General features: G+C 37.5%; 1 protein-coding gene across 1 annotated transcript in view; it reads left to right on the top strand.

Moving 5' to 3' along the window:
• Positions 1 to 4,672, top strand: part of PPP4R2 (protein phosphatase 4 regulatory subunit 2) — a 51,014-nt gene extending 46,342 nt beyond the window's left edge. Inside the window, exons 10-11 of the mRNA XM_031605761.2 lie at positions 3,506 to 3,592; positions 4,154 to 4,672. The gene's annotated coding sequence lies outside the window, so the exon portion shown is untranslated. The remainder of the gene's footprint in view (positions 1 to 3,505; positions 3,593 to 4,153) is intronic.
• Positions 4,673 to 6,000: the final 1,328 nt, after the last annotated feature.

Consider the following 6,000-nt stretch of genomic DNA (forward strand, 5'->3'; position numbering starts at 1 on the left):
CAAACCATGCCCTTTAAGGGCTCCACAGATCCCACCAGAATAAGATCGCACTTCAAATATAGCAGAAGCTGAATATAGTGCTTCTGTCAACTTTCAGGAGCACAGACAATTCCCTTTGAGAAACTTTGGAACAAGTGGTTGCACTTAGCATACTTGACCCTTTGATTTGAGATTTAATGAATCTCAATAGGATTTTCCCTGCAATGTGTCACCAGACTGATATTTCTTTCAAACAACTTTGAGCAGTTAATGCAAAATTTCTGAACATGCTTAAAGGGAGAAAAAATGGGCTCCAAGACTTAGTCCTAGAGACTCAAATTATTAGTAATTAGAAGACTCAGAGCACTGTGATCCTTCCTGACAGATGATGTCTGTTTTCTCTGGGGGCACCAGAGCCTTGTGTTGATGTGGGAAGTTGCCTGCAATGCATGAGTGGTTCTCTCCAAATTTTCTCCCTGTAATTCTTGTTTGCTTACTCCCTGCTTGTTCAAGATGCACAGTATTACCACCTTCAACTGCTGTTTAGTTTCCCCTCAGCACAGTGTGTAGCCATAGGTTGAGCCCATTTCAGGCCTTCAAGGGCATTTAGCCAGTAGGAAATGTGAAAAGTGGGAACAGTAGTGTAATTTAGTTTATATGAAGTTGGGCTTTCATATTCAACCTGATGCTTGTCAACTAAAATGTGCAAACATCACCCCAGGGATTTTGTGAATTCTCAATAAAAAAGATACATTACTTAGATTTTCTTATTTTGACTGGAGGCAATTAATACTTAAAGGAATTGTTTTTCCTGAGCATTTTCTTGTGGCACCAGTCTAATGATTTTTGCCTTTCTGATCAATTTTACTTTACCCCTTCTTTGCTGGACTCTGTTACCTGTTGCAGCTGTTTCCCCACAGGCTTTCTGTGGTAATCCTCAGTAGAATAAAAGCAAAATACTTGCAGGGATTCAGGTATGCCTTCGACAGGAATTGAAAGCCTTCCTTTAGAACAGGAAGAGGATGAGACTGCGTAATGCTGTTTGATTGAGCCATAAATACAGAATGAAATAAGAAAACATGTTTTTTGAATGCTTCAGGAGTATCAACTTCACTTGAAACCAGAAAGAATGAGCTGTTCAGCTGGTTGCTAACAAAGACAAGAACCCAGATTTTTAAATTTGTTTCTAACTAGAATATAGTCATGCCATGGTTTAATGTTTACACATTATAATTGGCTTTGTTTTAGGGTTGAATGCTTCTAAGTGATGCTGGCTGTCTTCTTTTCTTAGAATAATTCAGACTAGTAAATTTCTTTCATAGGAGATGCACAAAAGGCTTTTGCTCTGTTCTATCATCACAACCTTGAAAAGGATTGTGTCAACTGGACCCTGAAGCTGTTCTCTAGAACTGTTGTATCTAATGGAGTTCCTGTCTTTCTCAATCTGTATGAAAGCTGTGAAGATCCAGTCTTGATCTCTGCTTTCTTAAATACCTGACAAATGTGCAGTTCCTCTGTACAGAGGGTCTGCACACAGACCTTTGAGAACTTAGGAACTCTGGAAGAAATGGGTGAAAACAGTGCAGTGCAGGTCCAAATCACTTTGGATTCATGGATTTCTTACAAATTTATAGGAAACTTCATCACTGCTGTACTCTGCTCAATTCTTGCGTTACATTGTGAATCTTCTTGTTGTAAAAAGTTGTCATGCCATAAATTGGGAAGAGAGCAACAAAAGATAAATTAGCTGTACCATCCTGTGTATGGAAGATTGCAGGATATATTTTTCTCCATACAAGACTCCCATCATCCCCACCTCTTAAAATGAAGACTGGTGAATAATGGCTTAGTCAAGCAATAAATACATAATCTAATGCCACCTTTGACCCTTATAGCTTGTGTGTAGGTCAAAGATTATTTGAGTTGTAATTGTGATTTATGCTTTCAGTCTTTTGATATTTTTTAGATAATCTTTGCTTGTCTGTTGGTACTACTAATTATTTAATTAGTCTATTTTTACGATAAAACAGTGATCCTGCTGGCACTACTAGAAAGTACTTTTTTCTGAATATAAAATCAAACTGTGTAACTCATTGTATTGAGTTAGGCAAGACTGTTCAGAAAAATGCGAATATTTGCATGAGTGAATATGCTGCATGAGTAAACATGCCTATGTAAGTGCTTATTAAATTAACAAATTGTGAAAGGAAACTTATTATATGTAACAAGTTTAGCAATGGTGTGTCTTTTAATAAATAATGTAACCTTACTTCCTAGTTGCTACAGAATGGTAATTATACAAAGAATTCTTGACAGCTTTCAAATTAATTTTTCTCACACTGATTGAGAGGAAAATTTAAGCTTTGCCGATGAATGATGACTCTGCATCTCAGGGAGCTTCCAAACTTAATGTTATTTCATGTTAAAGTGCATCAATCATCCCTTAAGCGTAACTTGACAAAATAATTTGGTAGTGGCAAATGCTTGTTTTCATGTCTTGGGCTTTCGTTGATTCTTTACTGTTCCTGAGGCAGAGGCTTATGTAGTTTGTGGCAAAGAGTTTTCTGACTTGGTAATTAAAGCAAATGTTGTCACTAAGTTCCCCTCTTTTTTTTTTATTCCTGCCTTTTGGTTTGCATGCTGTCTCTTAGCTGCAAATAAAAGAATGTGAAATCGCAAGTCTGAAGTAGTATATAGTTTGCATAAAGCTGTGTTCTTACACTTTCAGGCTGAGCAGCCAGATTTAGTGGTGACTTAGTGAAATGCTTCTGCAAAGCAGCTCCACAGCTTCCATTCAAATGCTCTGGATGGACTTGCTTTCCTTTTTGGTTATTTCATTTACTCTGCAAAATGAAGATAATTGTACTGAGGAGCAATGGGTGCTCTTACCATGGTTTACTTCCCAAAGAACCTCAGTGTGCAGCTTTTGTGCTGTGGCTTGTGCTAACATTTGGTAAATTAGTTTTGTGCTCCTTGTTCTTGAGTCCAAGAGACAATTAGGGTAGGTTCTTCTCTTAGAAGCTGGATTTCTGGTATAAATTGGCAGTGACACAGCAACCAAGAGAATCAAATTATTCTGTCTTTACTGGTAGAGTCTTGGAGGTTTGTCACCTCAGAGGTGAATGACAGACCTTATCCCTTTTTCTTTCAACTCATACTTGAACACATCTGTGTAAACACACATTTGACATCTCATGTTACTGAAAATCTCAGGCTTGATCTCATTAGACTTTTATTCTGTTGTAAAGAATTTCTGGGGTGAAGGGGAATGATGGCTGTCTCTGGGAGGGATGGTGGAATACGTGTAGCCTGAGTGTATGGAATGGTTGCATAGCATAGAGTGCAGCTAAACTGACACAGCAGTGCTGGGGTGGTATTACCATGTGGTTCCAAGTTAAGTTTTAAACCTTCTGCTTTTAAAACATATGACCCAAAGGTTTCAAAATCATGCTGTTTTCTGTACTGTTATTGATGCTTTAATCCAGTTGTAGCTATATTAATATATCATTTTAACTTTGCATTTCAGTTCTAATTACCTGATTTATACCACCAACTTCCTGGGAGCCCAAACATGACCCATCTGAAGAAAACCTCAGAACAGCAACAGTTAAATGTAAGTGGTACTGAATATATACAGTTAACAATGAAGTATAATTGCAAGGAATAATATTTGGATTAGATGAGTATATTTAAGCCCCAGGGCATTGTGACAGATGCAATACAAGGCCTAATAAACTACAGGTCCCTTCTGCCAGTATTACTATATAGGAGCAATGATAACACTGTGATAGCAAAAACATCCATCAAAAGCTGACAAATCTGACACAGATTATATGTATGCACATGTATATACTAAAGATGCTAGTTAAATTTGATGGAACATCTAGCAAAATTTTTCAGTGGTCTTAATGAAACAACATCTTGTGCTTAACCTTTCTTTCATGAGAGGTTGTTTTTAAGAAACAATCCTCTGAGTGTTTGTGGGGAAAGTTCCTTGTAATTATAAGAGTAAACACAATATGTTGCTGATAAATCATAGGTATAATAGCTCTATTCAGAGAGGAGCTGGGTTAAAACTTCAAACTTATTGAATATACGTACTTTTAGTACAGAAACTGTGCCTTTCTTGCTATATATTCCTCTCAAACTGCTAGACAAATGTCTCTTGTTTCAGATTGTGGGTGGCCCAGTTGCAGATGTATGTAGAAGAAACCAGAAAAATAAGGCATGTACAGTTAAAGCGTTTGTGTGTGGGTAGTTGTTTGAAAAGAAGTTTCCAAACAAATTCCAAGAAGGACATTCTTTTAAGGTGACCAGACTGTCATTGCTGTTAGTCCCTTGAGCACCCTGGGCAGGGGGCTGACCTCTTTATTTGAGCTAGCAGCATTGCCTCTGGGATACAGCCCTGACTTATGATTTTGGCAGATGTGACAGATTTAGTAGTAGCCCAATGGACCACATCTTAATTCACCCTATTTTGAAATATCCATTCAAATAAGTATCTATACATCTATCTATATATTGGTTAAAGTATGTATTTGGGATGGAAGCTGCAAGCATCACTTAATTTTTATGGCAAGGTTAGAAAAAAAAATGCCAGATGTCCTAGCTAAGAACTGCAAGCTGCATGTTGTGTGATTTTTCAAAATGTTGGTGTGAATTAAAAAAAAGTCACAGTTCAGCTGTGTGTATGGAGCTGTTCTTCAAGTGTTTTTATTCTTCACTTGTGCTAAACACACAAGTTCAGAGTTCAACTTCCAGATCAATTGTCAATGTTTTTGGCTCGGATTTTTAAAAAAGATGTTGAAAAGTGAATGTTCTAAATGACTCCTGTGTTGTGTGCCTTCCCTAAGAAACAGACGCATTTCACTGTAATCTCACACATCTCTGCTGCATCTCCTGCTTTTGGCTATGTAGTTTTTATTTTTTTTTCCCTGCCTGGGTCCCTTTGTGTCAGACTTAGCTACTGACCTACTGAGCAGTGATAGCTGGGTTGCTGTGCTTACTGAGCACTAGAAACCATGTAGAAATGCTTGTTAATTGTTGTTGAATTTCTGGAATTTCAGCACCTGAAATAGACAAAGTGGTTCCTAACTCAGGTTGTAATATATTACTCCACAGCAGTTCTTGAAGGTGGTATTTTTAAGACTGTTCTTTGCATATTTTATTTAACATATTTGTAGCTTAAGACCAATGAAATAGTGTCAGGTTTTGATTGTTTTTTTCCCCTCAATGTGTGATATACTCAGAGTTCCTGAAGAGAGAGGGTTTGTTTATGTTGTGGTGTGTTCTGCTGCAGGAGCTTAATATATTAAACATTTTCCCAAAGGATAGCTGTGGTCTTTAATTAACTTTTTTCCCATAGGCCTATAATACAGTATTATACAATATTTGGTCAGTACCCTACTTTTCTACTCTTGTGTAGGACTTATTGGTTCTTGTTTCCTGAGGGAGCATTATGAGTGCTGACAGGAAGAATGCATCAAATGAAAGTTAATTGTGTTTAAGCTGTAAGAGAAACTGAACAGCTAAATATGCAGTTTCCTATGCTGCTAACCCATGAAAGCATAGAAAAAAATACTTCAATCACAGAGGACAAAATATAAAATCCAGCCACAGAAATCTTCATGCTTGATTTTGAAAGTTGTCTACAAGATGATGGACGTAAGCACATGCTAGTATTTATAGTGGTTACTTCCTCAGGGAAGAAAAAATTCTATATGCTGTTCGAAGGCTGCTATGATCTTGTTATCCCAAATCTGTTGTGCACAGAAGCAAAGATGATGGATGGCATGTAGGAACTTATCCTGTTACATGTTCATCGTAAATCATTACAGTGTATTCGACAGGCTGTGGGCAGCTTCATGCCAAAACCTTGTCTGGCATGTGTGTTTTTGGAGGAAACCAAATGGATCACATCTGAGACTAGATTGAGAGTAACCTTGTACAGTTACGAGCATTCTAGAATCAGCTCCATGCCTTACCCATGCAAAATTTCATTTTGTGCAAGGACATGAGTTC

The sequence above is a fragment of the Phasianus colchicus genome, chromosome 11 (genome assembly GCF_987193195.1).
Source record: "Phasianus colchicus chromosome 11, bPhaCol1.hap1.1, whole genome shotgun sequence".
NCBI lineage: Eukaryota > Metazoa > Chordata > Aves > Galliformes > Phasianidae > Phasianus > Phasianus colchicus.